General features: G+C 41.5%; 1 protein-coding gene across 2 annotated transcripts in view; it reads left to right on the top strand.

Annotated features, from left to right (window-relative positions):
- Nucleotides 1-15,741, top strand: part of GRIN2B (glutamate ionotropic receptor NMDA type subunit 2B) — a 439,516-nt gene that overhangs the window by 352,522 nt on the left and 71,253 nt on the right. The gene's annotated exons all lie outside the window — the stretch shown is intronic.

Below are 15,741 nucleotides of genomic sequence, written 5' to 3'. Positions count from 1 at the left end.
TAACATTGGCTCCATATTATCTATTCTCCTGGGCTGGCCCAACCCCATTTTGTGGTGATTTCTGCAGATTGACATGTACTTTCTATTTACAAGTGACTCATGTGATAACATTTCTGCAAAGGTGGTGGCTTTTGCCTGATTGGAATTCAAGTGCTACCTTAATTTTCTGTTTTACTTATCTTGGTACAGATGTGAACTTACCAACTGTTAGCCTAACTTACTTTCATTTCATTCTCTTTTGTAAACTGAACTGGAAGCACTGGAACCTTCTTTTCTGAACTTCACTTGAAGCTTTGGTTGGTGGAGATTTTCCAGTTGAGTTGTCATTTTTAATAAGGTTATTGTTTGGGGTTTTGTTTTCTTTCAAATGGCTTAAGTAGGAGGGGAAGTTTAGTAATTTAATTCTACCATGTGGTCTGGCCATGAACCGAAGGCCTGAGGACTGGTGCCTTTCTGCTAATTAATTCTCGATGTCAGACATCTGGAAATCCGCCTTTTCTGCCTCATCTGAGTTGACTAATTAATTAAGCTATGTTTGTAAACAGGCGTTTTCTCCTCAGCACTTCTTTCATCATCTGTTTCTTTAGCCACAAGCTGGCGACCCCATTTAATGGTAGACTACCTGGCCAATAATTCTGTTCTTGCACAGGCTGTGGAGGTTCCTTTAGGAGGCCACTTAGCACTGTGCAAGAAGCCCAGGCTTTGGAGTGAGGCAAATCAGGATTTGAATCCAGTTGAGCCATTTATTAATTATGTGACCACAGGCAAATTACCTGGCATCTTAACATGTCAGTTTCCCCATTTTCTCCCTGCAAAACCTACCACTTAGCCCAGTGTCTGGCACATCATTTGGTACTCTCTAAACACTGAGTATTTTTCTTTTTTTTCTTTTCTTTTTGGCTGGATGGGAGCATTCTTGCCACCTTCCTTGCCTTTGTCCAGGGAGTAGCTAGTTTCAAGGCACTTCCACAAATATTTTCACCTTTGTTTCTCTCAAACCTATATGAGGGTATTTTGGCAAATGTTTTTACCCTCATATTTTACAGTTAGAGAATCAGTCTCTGCAAGTTTATGTGCCAACATCCCATGGGGAGTCACAGACAGGGCTTGGCCAGGTCTTCATGCTCTTGGCTAAAATCTCTTGCTTTGAGACCAGATATCCGCCTGCCCTTCAGTGGAGGATGTGAGACTAGATTATAAACACTGGGAGGAAAAAGTTGCACAAGATATACTGAGAGTACCTGATATGGTTTGGCTCTGCGTTGCCAACCAAATCTCATCTCAAATTGTAATCCCCATGTGTTGGGGAGGGACCTGGTGGGAGGTGATTGGATCATGGGGGTGGCTTCCCATGCTGTTCTCATCATAGTGAGGGAGTTCTCATGAGATCTGGTGGTAAAAGTGTTTGACAGTTCCCCCCTCCTGATCTCTCTCTCCTGCTGCCACGTAAGATGTGCCTTACTTCCCCTTCGCTTTCCACCATGATTTTGAGTTTCCTGGGGCCTCCTCAGCCATGCAGAATTGTGAATCAATTAAACCTCCTTTCTTTATAAATTACCCAGTGTAAGGTAGTACTTTTTAGCAGTGCGAGAATATTGCTGTGTAACAACCACCTCAAAACTTAGTGGCCTGAAACAGCCATCATTTTATTACTCAGCCTTCTTTGGGTCAGCAGTTTGAATTAGAATAAGTTTGAATTAGTGGTTTTTGGGTTGGTCTCCAGGGGGTCACTTATCTGATGAGTCTACCAAGGCTGAACCATCCAAAATGGCCTAATTCATGGGTCTAGTGTTGGTACTGGTGATCAGATGAGCCTCATTCTACGTTTGGTTGTCCTCAAGGAGGCTGGCCCAAGTTTTTTCAGCATTGTCAGCAACATTCCAAGAGGACAAGACAAGACCCACTGACTATCGCTCATCCAAGTCTCTACATGTGTCACATTTTTCGATATCCTATTGGGCAAAGCAGGTCACAAAGCTAAACTCAGAGTCAGTGTGAGAAATGATTGGACAAGGGCATGAATACTGGGATATCTGATTCATTTAGTTACCACTAATATAAGAATCTACCATAAATGGATATAAAAATAATATCTACCTTATAAGACTATTCTGAAAATTAAATTTCATACTGCATGTGTTTTGCTCAGCATCACCTCTGACATACCAAATGCTCAATAAATATTAGCTAGTATTGGTAGAATCATCATTATCTATTATTAGCTGCCAGGAGCAGGTTCCCCTTTTGAAATCTTGCTGTTATGTGTTTAGCTAACATTTATTTAGCGCCTACTGTGGTAATCTTCCCTATGCTAGGTATTGGGGATAAAAGAAAATGATAATATTCAGTCCCTGCCATTGAGGAACTCATAATCTAGTGGAGGAGACCAGACACATAAGCAGTTAGATATAAGATATCATGGCAAGTTGTGAGGCCGAGATATGCACACGGTATTTTGGCAGTACAAAGGAAGGATACCTAACCCCTTAGTCCAGCCAAGCGGTGTGGTAAGGAAACACTTCTTGGCATAGATGCTACTGAGCCGAATCCTAAGGGAAGAGCTGTGTCATTCAGAAGACCAGGGGTTTAAAATAGAGGATTTTGGCATGAGTAAAGACATTCAGATAAGAAAGAGCATTCTGTGTTATCAAATGAAATTAAAAGGCTAGGAATCTGAAGAGATAAGCCAAAAAAGAAACAAAGGCAGGGAGGCAAGAGAGAGAGAGGAAAAGAGAGAGGGAGAGAAAGGTAAAGGAAGAGGAGAAGGAGGAGCAAGAGGAGGGAAGGAGGGAAAGAGGAAGGGAAAGGAGAAAGGGTGAAACGTGGGGAATAAATGTGTAATTTTCCAAAGTTAGATATTATTCTATAGGTGAATGAGGAGGCCCTGACAGCCTTTGAGAAGGGTAAGGATGCAGTCAGATGTGCAGTTTAGAGCAATCACTCTGGGGGCCAAGTGGAGCATGAATGGAGGTGGGGAAACCATTAGGAGTAATGCAGAAATCCAGGCAAGAGGGAGAATATCTGTGAATGGAAGTCAAGGTAGGATCCTTTCTATTTCTACCCTCCACAGCTGAAGAAAAGCATTTCCGTGAGAGATGCAATGACCTTGGATATCCTAGTTTGGGAGCCTATAGTCTAGAATATCTGACAAAAAACTATTTTCTTCACTCTTTACAGATATTCTTACCTACAAAATTGACCGTTATTGTCTAGGAAGAGTGGTCGACCCTGGGCAATCTTAGAGTGAGTGTTATTGTTAAGTATTTAGTCTTGTTTTGGATGGCCCTGGTGAGGTGTGAGGAAACTGTTCTATGAATTTGACAGGTCACCTTAGAGAGAACAGTAAGTACATTCTTAGACACAGATCCTTCAAGCCTTTTTTTTTCTTTGTGGTCTAGGCTTCTAAAATTATAATGTATTTTAAATGACTCTGACCTCTTCCATTTGTGCTCCCTCATTGCCTCAGTAATTCTTATGTGTCTCTTTAATGTTTATACCTTGTTTCTTTTCATAGGTATTCACAACCTTATGCCTTGAATTTCCTGGATGATCACACTTTCAACTACATTGCTTCATTGTCCCAGAAAGCACATTCATAATTATCAGTGTTTATATTCAGATTTGTGGTCTGGAAAATATTGTCATTATACTTATGCAATATGTCCCTTTTCCAGAATGCTTCTCATTGCTTTCTTTCTGATACTTCTCTATGGGCACCCTGCAGTGATAAAAGCAGCTCTCTGCAGTCTCATCTGATGATGTCCTGCTCTAGTCCAGCTACATGTTCTAGCTCCAAAAAAATTTGCTTGAGAACCAATTTTGCTTGTTTGATTGGTTTACTAAATGTGCAATGATTTGCATCACTTTTCATTAGTGTCCTGAGCTATATCTGAGAGGGGTTAGTTTAGTATGTCTAAGATCTATCAGTAGATTCCTGCATATTTTCAAGTAAACTTTTCTTTAAACATATTGAAAACACTTGAAATTCAGAGAAGGATCATGAAGAGGGTGTAATGAGACTGATCAGGAGGCAAGGGGTAGAGCAAGCTGGGGACCAGTCCAGTAAGCCTTGTTTGAAGACCAGTATAACCATTTCTGACTCCCAGGGGTCTTCTGCAACAACCTGGTGCCTTCTGCATGGTGGCGCTGTTTCCACTCAGTGTCTTTCATCCTCCTGCTTCTTTGGGCCCCTAGACCATCTAATGCTATGGCAGGCCCAAGGCACACAGAACTGCCAAGGAGAATAGGACAGGCGGGTATTCTAGATCAGCATCATTTATTAGACATTATTATGACATGCCTGATACTGTTCTCTGCATTTTATGTGCCTTGTGGCACATAATATTAATATTTGTGGCATAGAGGAGTGGTAAAAAACAAAGGCTTTGGTGTCAGACTGTCTGTGTTCAAATCCTGTTTCTGCCACTTACTTGGTTTGGGAACCCCTAAGTGGGGAGTCTTAAAGGACCCTTCTGGTTATGAGCTCTTAATCCTGGGAAGGGACTTGTAGAAGGAGTGCATGGGGAATAGAAGGGGAGATGGAAGGCATGCAAATGACTGCACCTGGCAGCAGGGTCTGGCACATGGACCAGGTGGTAAGAGATGCCAAGTGACCTGCTGAGTGCGTTTGGCTGTGACTGTAGACTCTGTGGCTGTCCAAGCACCCCCACAAGGCCTGAGGGCCAGGAAGAGAATGCAGCCACAGGTCACTAACCAAACAACAGGAACTCTAGCCGATTGGCCCTGCCTGAACCCAAGACTCAAAGAGCTTGAGTGGAGGCCCCCTGCTGCTTCTTCCTTTGGAGAGACACTTGTTTGGGAATGGCTGAGGAATCTGCCTGTCACTTGCAACCCAACTTACTTCTTGGCTTCTGAGATGTTGACAGAAATTGGCGATGATAAATGTCACTATTGCCACCACAACCACTGTCATTTACTCAGGGCTCACCATGCTCCAGGCACTTTGCAAAGCACTTTATGTACATTATTTTATTTAATTTTCATCAGAACCCCACAAAGATAGTTATATTGCCATTTATGAATGAAATACACAGTACATTATGAGAACTGTTTTGATTATAAAGAATAGACACCCAACTTGAACCAGCTTAAGCAAAAGACAACTGTATGATAGGATACTGGATCATCTCAACAGAACTCACAATGGGAATGTGGTTGAGCCCCCAGAATAGCCATAAACCGGGACTCTGATGCTGTCATATATCTTGCTCATACTCTCACTTGTATTTACTTTTCAGTAGCTTCTGCCTTCATTCTTCTCTCCTTCCATAGGTCAGTTTCTCCATAGGCTACAAAACATGGCTGCCCAGGGCTTCTGAATTTTACATATTATAGCTTATGCCACTAGAATGAGACTGACTTAACATTCTCCTGTGTCCTACCAAAAATCCCGAGGATTCGACCCAGCCAGTCAGGTGCCCCAACCTTCAACCTCTCAGCTATGGCTGGGTCAGTGGGTAGACCAGGAGGTGGAATAAAATGGCAACCTCCACAGGACCACATGGGTGGAGTTGAGGAAGGGGCAGTTCACAAGAGGAGGAGATAAAGAGCTATGGTGAGGGGGGAGGGGGGAGAGTGAGTCAGAAGGAGAGGTAGGGATGGCTGGTTGGTAGCTCAACAGTAGCCATCTACAACACAGGGTTAAAAAGATTAAGGAACTCATCCAGAATCACATGCAACCAATGATGGAAAAGCAAGGATTCAAATTGGGCATTTCTGACTTCAAAGTCTACGTTCCTTACTAATATGACAAATTAGAATAAAGTAGGGTGAATGAATGAGTTCACATACACATACATACATATTTGCCTGAGTACTAATGAAGACCTTGCCAAGTCAGTGCTCAAATCCAGAGAGTCACAGTTCAGAATTGTCCAACATTACACACTTTTGCTCTACCCTCACAACTGTCATTTGAGAATAAAGGTAGAGAGTAATGACAAGGTAACCTGATGACAAGCAGTATCAGTGATTGCAGCCTGTGGCCCAGTTCCCAAAAGCAGATTATAACAGCATCCCTAGAACCCACCCATCATTTATCAGTCAGCAGTTCAGCATTGCTGCTGAGCTGTGTTCTGGAGCAAGCCAAGGCCGTGGGCATGGTGCACACATGTCCAGGAAGAAGTTGATTTAGAGGGAGTGGTCTGTTTGAGTGGTTCCTCACTGTGTCCTGCATGTCCCAGAAGATGGTTTGGGACCCAGTTTTGTTGTTCCAGAAGACAGGTCTTCATTGCAGGAAGGCACATCAAAGGAGAAGGTAGAGCTCGGTTCTCACTGATTGAGCTCCTATAAGTCTAAGAATAGGACTCTGAGGATTATGGCTTCCCAAGGATGGAGAATTGTGGCTTGGGAGTTTTTGAGCCCTTGAGTCAAGAGGCATTAGATACTTCAGGAAATCCTGTTGAATATTTCCACCTATTTGAGCCTGTTTAGCAAACTGTTTACAAAATTCTCTGACCTAAAAGAATTAATGCTGTTTTCTAAAATGGCATCTTGTCCCAGGGAGGGGTTTATGACGAGGCACCACCTCGCTCAATGGGACTCTTTGGATTCAAGACCTTGGGTAAATTCAGAAGGGTACTGGCATTTTTATTCCTGTGATTTCTGTTTTTATTTGCACGTGAATGAAAATAGTGAATGAAACCAAAAGAACCTCATAGAGTTCGCCCTGATGTTTGGAAAAAATTGAGTTAAAAGCTTGGGAAGTAGAATTTGTTCAGTATTTCCCCCTTGACAATTGCAAGCCACTTGCACAAAAAATTATGTTTCTGGGAGGAAGTCACATTAAGGAGCTGCACTGATGTTTTCAATTGTAGTAGTAATAGTTATAATGAGAAGGAGGAGGAAAAAATAGCAAATACTTGCAGAAAACTAATGAGCCCGGCACAGAGAGATTAAATAATTCATGCAAGGTCACACAGCTTGTCAGTACCCTGCCTCCCACTGCCACCAGCCACCATTCTGCCTATCTGGCCCCCATTATGAACTTCAGTTGCCACTTGCCATGAATCCTTTAGACACAACCATCAGGGATCTTGGGAGACTAGGGTGAACTGAAACAGACTCTTCTACTCTCTTAGATCACAGTAAGTTTGCAAGGAATATAGAGGTCATAAATATTCTCTTGGTAACATAGCGTGGTGAAAAAAATATGAGCTGCTAGAGTCAAACAAATCAGAGATAAAATTCTGGTCCCTCAATGAGCCTTGGGTTTTTTGGTCTATATTGTAGGCAATTAATAATATCCACCTTTTTTAGTGGCAATGAATTGATAGACCTCCACAAGAAGTGCCTGGCCCTCGGCCTGGTCCCTAATGGCTCTAATTACTCTAATATGATCACATCTCCATCCGTGGTGTTATCTGAAATGACCATAACAGCTCTCTGGTGCTGAGGGAATCAACAACTTCTATTCCTGGCAGGTGAGTCTGCTCTACCTCCCCATTTTCCCATTCCTTCACTCTCCAGAGTAGGAAAGATGGAAGGAGGATAAGCAGCGAACAAGAGTCACTCAGAGGGCAGTGCCCAGCAGCAACAATGGGTACACACAGCGCTGAGGGGGCCTGGGCTCTCTTGGAGAGGCAGGGCTCAGCCAGGGATAGCATCTGAGGCCCGAGATGGCAATGGCTGTCTCAGTGTCCCTGGGAGAGCCATGCAGGTGCCAGACAGGATTGGCTGGATGGGCTTCCCTTCAGCGTGTGTACCCAGAGCCACCGGTCCCCAGCTTAGTAAGTGATGAGGCAGTCATAGGCCAAAGGCAGTCATGGATCAAATTTAAATATGGAAATTATTTCCAAGCACACTTTTCAAAAACTAGATTTCTAAACCTAGATGGCACTGAATATGCAAATAATTAGGAGAAGAAGCATCAAAGCCATGCCAGTGGCCTTTTTAGATACTGCAGCAGATTGTGCCATTGCACTTAGAGCCATTCACATAGAACTGAGTCTGTCCAGGGTAACTTTATAATCAGGAAGGCTGAAGAGAAACAGAATGAAGCAGGCTTTACATCTTACATCCTTTTCATGGAAGAAAGAACACTGGAGGGAGATCTAGTGGAGGCTTTGTGGAGGGTGTGCAGTGACATCAGTCAATAATTTACCGAGAACATAGTTGTTATTCATGCCAGTACAAGGGACAAAAAAAAGGCAATCTAATATAGTCCCTGCCCTCGAAGGGCTTAAGGACCAGTTCAGAGATATGAATTTTGAAATACAGCTAACATTTTAATATGATAGCCAAAGGGAGAGGTTGACCCACAAAATTATTACAGGAGATCAAATAAGAAAGCTCTTTCTCTGGGCTGGGGTGATCAGGGGCAGTATCATGGCAGTGGAGAGGTCTGAGGAGGGCCAAGGAGAATGCAGAACATTCCTGAAACTTGGAAAGGGGACAGACCTGCAGGCAAGGGAAGGTCATGTGCAACAACAGAAAGCAAAACGGCATCTCTGCCACATGTAGTATAGGAAAAGCTACATGCAAAAGTATACTAATACCAAAGAAGAACACTCTGGGAGTGGGGTAGATTGTTTTACAAGTTAGATAGGAAACCAACCCTCCATTTAAAAAGACATATTATGTTTTACTGCAAAAGAAAAACAGTAAAATTTTGTGCACAGAAAAAAAGACCAGTCAGAAGACAAATCTCAGAGTGGGAACAATATTTCAAGCATACCTGAGAGATGAAGGGTTACTATCATACTACACCAGGAGCTCTTCTCTATGAATGGATAAGAAAGACAAACAACTCAATAGAAAATGGATAAAAGATGTGACTAGATGGTAAAAGAGGAAAATTTAAATGGCTAAGAGATGTGGAAAGGTGCTTGCGCTCACTGTGAGGCAAGGAGATGAAAATTAGAGCAGGAAGATATCGTGTTTCATTCCTCAGATTGGCAAGCATTTAGTAGTGATAAAAACTTAGTGCTGGTGAGAGTGTGAGCAGGATGCGCTCTTGTGCTTTGCTGATAGGAATTTCAATTGTTCCAAACTGTTGTATTCTGGCACCATTGAGAACATTTAAAAACATACATATCCTTTTGTTCCGCCTTTTCATTTCTGGGAATTGATGCCTTAGAAATACCAAGATATGTATTATGTCTTCTGGTTAATTTTTTGGAAATATCATAAATATCAGTAGGGCTATGCTTGAGTAAATCAAGGCACATTCATTATTATAGGCTACTATGCAGTTCTTAAAAGAAGTTAGATCTACTGTTGGAAGAAATTCCACACTGAAGTGGGAAAAGTAAGTGGTAGAGAAATGTGTGTGTTATGATTTGATTTAGGAAACACACATACATACCAAGTCACACAAATCCCCTTCTTTGTATATATGTAGATGTATTTTGAATGGATACAGATAATGCAGGGCCATACAGTGTTAGAATGTTCACTTGGTTACAAAGAAATGAGGGGGAGAGGTAGTGCTGTAGTTTGAATGTGTCCCCCAAAGTTCATTAAGTTGGAAACTTAATCTTCAATGCAACGTTGTTGAGAGGTGGGACCTTTTAGAGGCAATTAGGTCCTGAGGCTCTGCCCTCATGAGTGAATGAATGACATTATCAAAGTAGTGGGTTGGTTATTGAGAGAGTGAATTTGTTATAAAAGTGAGCTTGGCTCTCTCCTGCTGTCTCTCTCACACATACTCTCCTGCCCTTCTGCCTTCAGCGTGGGATGATGCAGCAAGAAGGCCCTTGCCAGATGCCAGCACCTTTATATTGGACTTCCCAGCCTCTAGAAGTGTGAGGGATACATTAAAAAAAAAAAAAAAATTACCCAGTCTGTGTGTGTGTTTTTTTTTATAGTAGCAGAAAACAAACTAAAGATAGGTAAATAGAGAAAAACAAAGATTGAGCAAAATGAAGTATTATCATATACTCAAACATTAAAAATCCTCAGAGTTGAGTTAAGATGTATAGCTTTGGGGGTGGGGAAGTGAGGGTGTCCTCCTGTCCTCGGATTTCTGCTCTATTCAGAGTCTGAGGCCTGCCCCGGGGCTGCAGGACAGAATGGGATGCAGAATTTAGGCTGCCTTGCAGAGACTCTGCCTCTTCCTTTAGCTTGCTCAGGGAAATAGCATGTAGCTTTAAGTTTCACATTTTAAAAGTCAGATGAAGGCTTAAAATAAGCAGCAAGTGTTTCATGTTACATCCAGATGTCATCTCAAGCAAAAAACAAAAATGCTTTGATTTTTGAAAAATAACCTTTGACGCCTAAAGAGGCTCTAATAAGTGTTTTTGTTCCAGAATCTTAAAAAATGACTTTCTATGCAGACAAGAGAGGCAGCCCGAGGAGACCGATGTCCTTTGCTAATCTGTGCAAGGACTGCAGCGGCCTCAATACCCTGCCCTGGTCCCCTCTCCCTTCTTCACAATGACACATTCGCCCTTCTGCTCACATCAACTGTTCATGGTGGAGGGACAAACGTGGGGGCTTTCAGAGAGGAACACAGTCTCTGTGGTCTTTTTAATGTGTGGCCTTGTCAGGGTGCTAATTGGTGCCAATTTCACTGGCAGTAATGGAGGAATCTGTTAGCAGAAGGAAGACTTTGAAGTCTAAAAGCATTACAGATTAGTTCCCTAGAATTTTCCTAAGGGAAGCCTTATGAGCCAAGTCCACTTGAAGGTACCACAGGTTTGTAAGGTAGACTTCCTTCCGAGGAGAAATTCCCAGCTATTCAGGTGTTCAGCCTGTACCAAGAGAACCAAATCAGAAACTCTAAAACATCACTGTTTTTCTGGAAGAAAAAAAAAAAAAAAAAAAAAAAAAAAAAACTAGGCAAATTTTTTTTTTCTCTTGAGAAAGATGATTTTGGTCCTCAAGAGATCTTTTTAAATGTTAGAATGGCAGATAACTGAATTTTTTGTAGACAGATGTTGTGAAATGTGCTTGTGGTAATGATGTTTGTTTAGTTACCTCAAAGGAATTCTGAGTGCTTTACAGTCATTTTCTTCATTATTTCTTAAGGTTTTTTATTTTCCTGATCGTATTTTAATCTCAAGCATAAATTCTTCATTCAGTTCTTCTCGCTACATTGTCTCTGAAATATCTCCTGTTAGCCTCATGTTCGACCGCTGTCTGCACTTCCAGGATTGTAGACTCACACCACTTCGGACATCCTGGATGCACTTTCAAGATGTTTGCTTGGTGTCTCCGGCTTCTCTTTCTCTATTTACTATTTTTCATTGCTCTTTCAAACTTTTCCCTTTATATTTTTCACCATACTTTCTCCCCCTTGAGAGAAAGATTGCTTGAAATACACCTTGTTCTTCTACATAATTTTTGTTTCCTTTTTTGTTAATTTTAGTTGTTTACTCATTTGTAACCTGCCTTTGCTCCATAAAGAATTGGCAGTGACTATCTAAACATGTTCTTTAACATGAACCCTGTTTGTTGGAATTGGGAATCTGATATTCAGATTTTTTTTTTTTCAAAAAAGTTTCACCTTTCAGTACTCAAGGAATTTAACTTTCCTTCTTATTTTTTTTTTGTTTCCTTGAAGAAACGAAAAAAAAAAAAAAAACGACTTTAAGGCAAGCTCGTATTTTGTAGAAACAAATCAGATACTGCCACCCCTTCAAAAAGTAACCTCTAAAAGCACCTCTTCATCGGGCTTTAATTTGTAGGATGTAGAGAGCCCCTGTCCTAAAGAAATTATGATCATGAAATTATGTGGAAGGCACCTCAGAATGCCACACACCTATTTTTACAGATGCAGAAACTGAGGCTCACAGTGTTTTAGAAATGTGTTTACAGTCTCAGAAATACTCAGAGACATGTTTAGAATTATTTCAATTAAGACAATCACTTGGAACGTTTAAAAAATCATTAAAGAAGGTGGTAGATAGCATGAAATGATGAATGATTGGGTTCTGGGCAGTGGTGAGCTGGTAGACGTTTAACAACAGGGGCCGGGGCTGGACAGAGGGAGCCTGATTGATAGTGTTTGCCAACTTCACGGTGCCCATGCCAGTTTCAAGCTACCAGCCTGACACCCTTGAACAAGGAGTTGGGAAGAGATGAGCACAATCCAGTCAGCTCTCAAGATTGGCAGTGATCATCCGGCTACAGTGAGCAGGCCCGTAAGGAAGAGAACTGTGCTAGACAATTGCTCCCCATGCCTCAGACCTTACAGGTGTGAAAAATAAGCCATTTTCATTTAGCCTCTGCACCACTCTGTTCCCTCACTCTTGCCCTTTCCTTGGCAGATAAATAACTCTTACCTCCTCAGCTATCATTTACGTTTCAAGCCACAGCTCAAAATGAGGGTCTCTATGAGATTTCTTCTGATTCTTTTAGAAAACATCACTTCTACTCTGAATGCCGGAGTACTTTATTTATATCTTTTATTACAGTAATTACCAAAGCCTAACTTGTCAATGGATAGTGGATATTAGAGTAATTACCAAAGCCTATTATTGTCGATGGATAGTGTCTTTTCCCTCTAGACTGTCCTTGGAGGAAAAGGAACATGTCTTACTCCTTCATTGTCAGAGAAGCAGTGCAGAGTGGTGGGTAGGAGTCCAAGCTCTGGAGTCAGACTGCTCAGCTTCAAGTCACTTACCGTGGGAGCTTGGGCAAGTCATCAAACCCCTCTGTAGCCATCTGTAAAATGAAACATTAAATGTGAGCTTCAATCTCACAGGCTCACTGTGATATAATGAGATTACTAGATATGGTCAGTGCCTAGCACATCTATACCCTCAATAAATGCTACCTGGTATTGTTACCTCTAGCACATAGCCCAGTGCCTGGCACAGAATCGGTGTGCAGTGGTTGGTGGTTGAAATGAATGGACTTGAAGTAAGGATATTACCCAGCTAACTTGGTAGACGTTGGGAAAGGGTGTGATAGAGGGAACTGCGTGAACAAACTACTGTTGGGGAAATGAGAATGATATATTTAATAAAAATCAGTAGATTATAGAATTATAGGATCAGAACCCAGTTTTCCAGCTGTGGTGTGATGAACACAGAGCAAGGTAGGATCATTCGTACCTTCCCTTCACCCCATATGCTAGATGATGTATGTCTATAAATATACCATTGTTATTGCAATAGCTTTTGTAGACTGCTGATTGAAATATCTCATTTTTGATACTGTGCAATTGCTTTTTAAAACATCAAAATGCTAGATTTTGAGTACAAATACTGTTACATTTCATTCAGTTTGGTTCAGTTCATCATTCCAACTAACTCATATCTCCTCCAAACTTGATTCTGCAATGCAGTTTATCTTTCCTCCTATCTAGTTTTCTGTTGTCTGCAATTTTGTAAGCATGACTTGTATTTTGTTTTCTAAAAGACTACCCAGGCCGCTTCTAAGAACAGAGCCCCCTGATATGACACTAGTGACTTTTTTCTATGTTGGCAGTCATTCATTAAACAATCTCTTTTTTTTCCTTTTTGGGTACAGATTTTAAACTCCTTTCAAATGTATCAAAGTGTGCAATATCCTTATTGTTCACAATAGTATCTGAGAAACTCTGCCAAAATGTTATGTCTGTAGCATTTTTTCCCACAGATATAGTAAGTCTATTAGAAAAGAAAATGCAGCTAGTTTGTTGCAAAGTGTTCCTGATTAATCCATGTTAGCTCTTAATACCAACAACTTCCTTTTCCAAGTTGAACTAAGGATTCATGATGTAAAATAGTGAAGTTAACTGTATCAAGGTAGGCTAGACTCAATGTACAGACCTTGACTATCTAGGTGAGAAATTTGGGCACCATTCTGAGGACAGTGAGAGATTGTTGAAATTTTTGAATCAGGATTATATGACAAAATTGTGTTTTAAGAAAGCCATCTGGCAGCAGTGTCCACAATGGACTCTGGGGGGACCCTTAGTGAGGTTTGAAATTTCCTGCAATAATGTCAGAATGGGCCGCTGGGCTATAATAGGCTAGGCTAGTAGCAATAAAGACGGAAAAGAATAAATTTGGATTTAAGAGAAAAAAAATCAAAAGGGACTGTTGAGGGAAGATGATAGGAAATAAATAAATAAGTAAGTACTTTAGGGCTTCTCAACCTTTTACACATTATTGAAGGTGCAGAATATAAACCAGTTTGGCCACTAGGGTAAATAGGCCTATTTGGGGAGGGGGTGACCAATGTCCTGGACCCCCAGGACTGAGTCTCTCCTCTCCCAATTCCTACCTGGCCCAACTGGCAGAGGACATTAGTGTCTCCACTGGCTGGAGAGCCATTTGGAAATTTCTGTTTTAGAAATAAGTAGTCTTAGCAATATGAGAAAAAACAGACTTGTTCTAAAATCAGGATCAACAGTTCAGAGAAGCCTATACACATGAAGGAAAGCAAACGTTTGGTTCAGTGCATGATTCTGAACATAGAAGCAAAACATCATTTATACCCTTGAAAGAAAACCAACCAGCATCAGCCAAACAAGGACTGTGTAGGTACCAAATAAGATAGCCTATGCCACCAAGCCACTGCCTGCATTATAATGATGCAGTAACACAAGGGCAGTGGCTATGCAGGCTACTGGACAAAGAAACCAAGAAGGAGGGAGTCTGGGTTTTGCATTAATATGGAAATCCAAGCCGATTTGCTTGAAAATTTATGAAGTCCTACCAACTTGTTGCTTCTTAATGATTTCTGTAGTTAATAAATCAAGTGGTGCTGTAGTTCCTGGTGCCTCACCTGTTCTACTAATTTGCATTGCTGCATGGAGGAAATCATAGATTGAGAAAATGCAGGTGCTTGCAATCCATAATTCCTTAAGATAATTGAAGATGCTCAGTTATAGAAAATAAGCAAGTGTTCCCTCTTTCTCCATTAAACTCAATGAGACAGAGAGAATGAGAACCCCCCAACAAAGCCATGTTGATTCCCTTATAAATAGGAATGAGTGGCTCTTCTGAAAAATAATGGAACCCATACATTTCTCAGGATGGTTGCCAGCAGGCCGCCATGTTCATGATTCAGGGACACTGGCCTTTCACATTGGAGCCCATGTGGATGGTGCTCCATGGTGTTGGGGCACTCAGCCTGTGTGGCCATAGGTGGTGGCTCACAGAGAGACATATCTGATTCATCCCAGGGCTTCCACCCAGCCCAGGAGGTGCACATCTGCATTGACCCATGTTCATCCCCAGCCTAACTGTGCTCCCTTCCCAAATAGTGTTAGTATTCTTTAATCCCAATTTGTAATTTTATTCCAATTTAGATCCACCTAGCTCTCCCCACTGGATCTCTTCTACAGCCAAAACACATCATTTTGGCTCATTTGCTCCCATTGTTCTGTTGACCTTTCCAAAGCTATCTGCTGCTCTCACCATCATTCTCCTTGTAACGGTTAAATAGAAAAAACTGGCAGCCACACATAATGCGGGAACTCCAGCATCCTCACAGCACTTACTACACAGTGCTGCAAGATATTTGTTTACATATCTGACTCCACTCACTGTGAGCTTCATGAAGGATAGAATGATGCTTCTTTGAGCCATGGGTCTTAACAGGGTGCCAGCACATAGTAGGTTCTCATTTAATGTTTGGTAAGTGAGTGATAAATGAATGTATTGCCTTTCTTACATTTGGACACAGTAGTCTCATTTGGGGCACATGATTTAAAAAGTATTCCTATCTCTAGTATGTACAGTGTTGGCACTTGTTGGCTTTTGTTCAACTGCTTCCTGGGATTGTTCAGACAATACTGGGACAGGCTGTTTGTTATGTTGTGGCCAGTGGTTTCTGATTCTTGTG

This window comes from Pan paniscus, chromosome 10, assembly GCF_029289425.2.
Source record: "Pan paniscus chromosome 10, NHGRI_mPanPan1-v2.0_pri, whole genome shotgun sequence".
Lineage (NCBI taxonomy): Eukaryota > Metazoa > Chordata > Mammalia > Primates > Hominidae > Pan > Pan paniscus.
The sequence above is the reverse complement of the archived record's forward strand: the minus strand, read 5'-3'. Positions and strand labels throughout refer to the sequence as shown.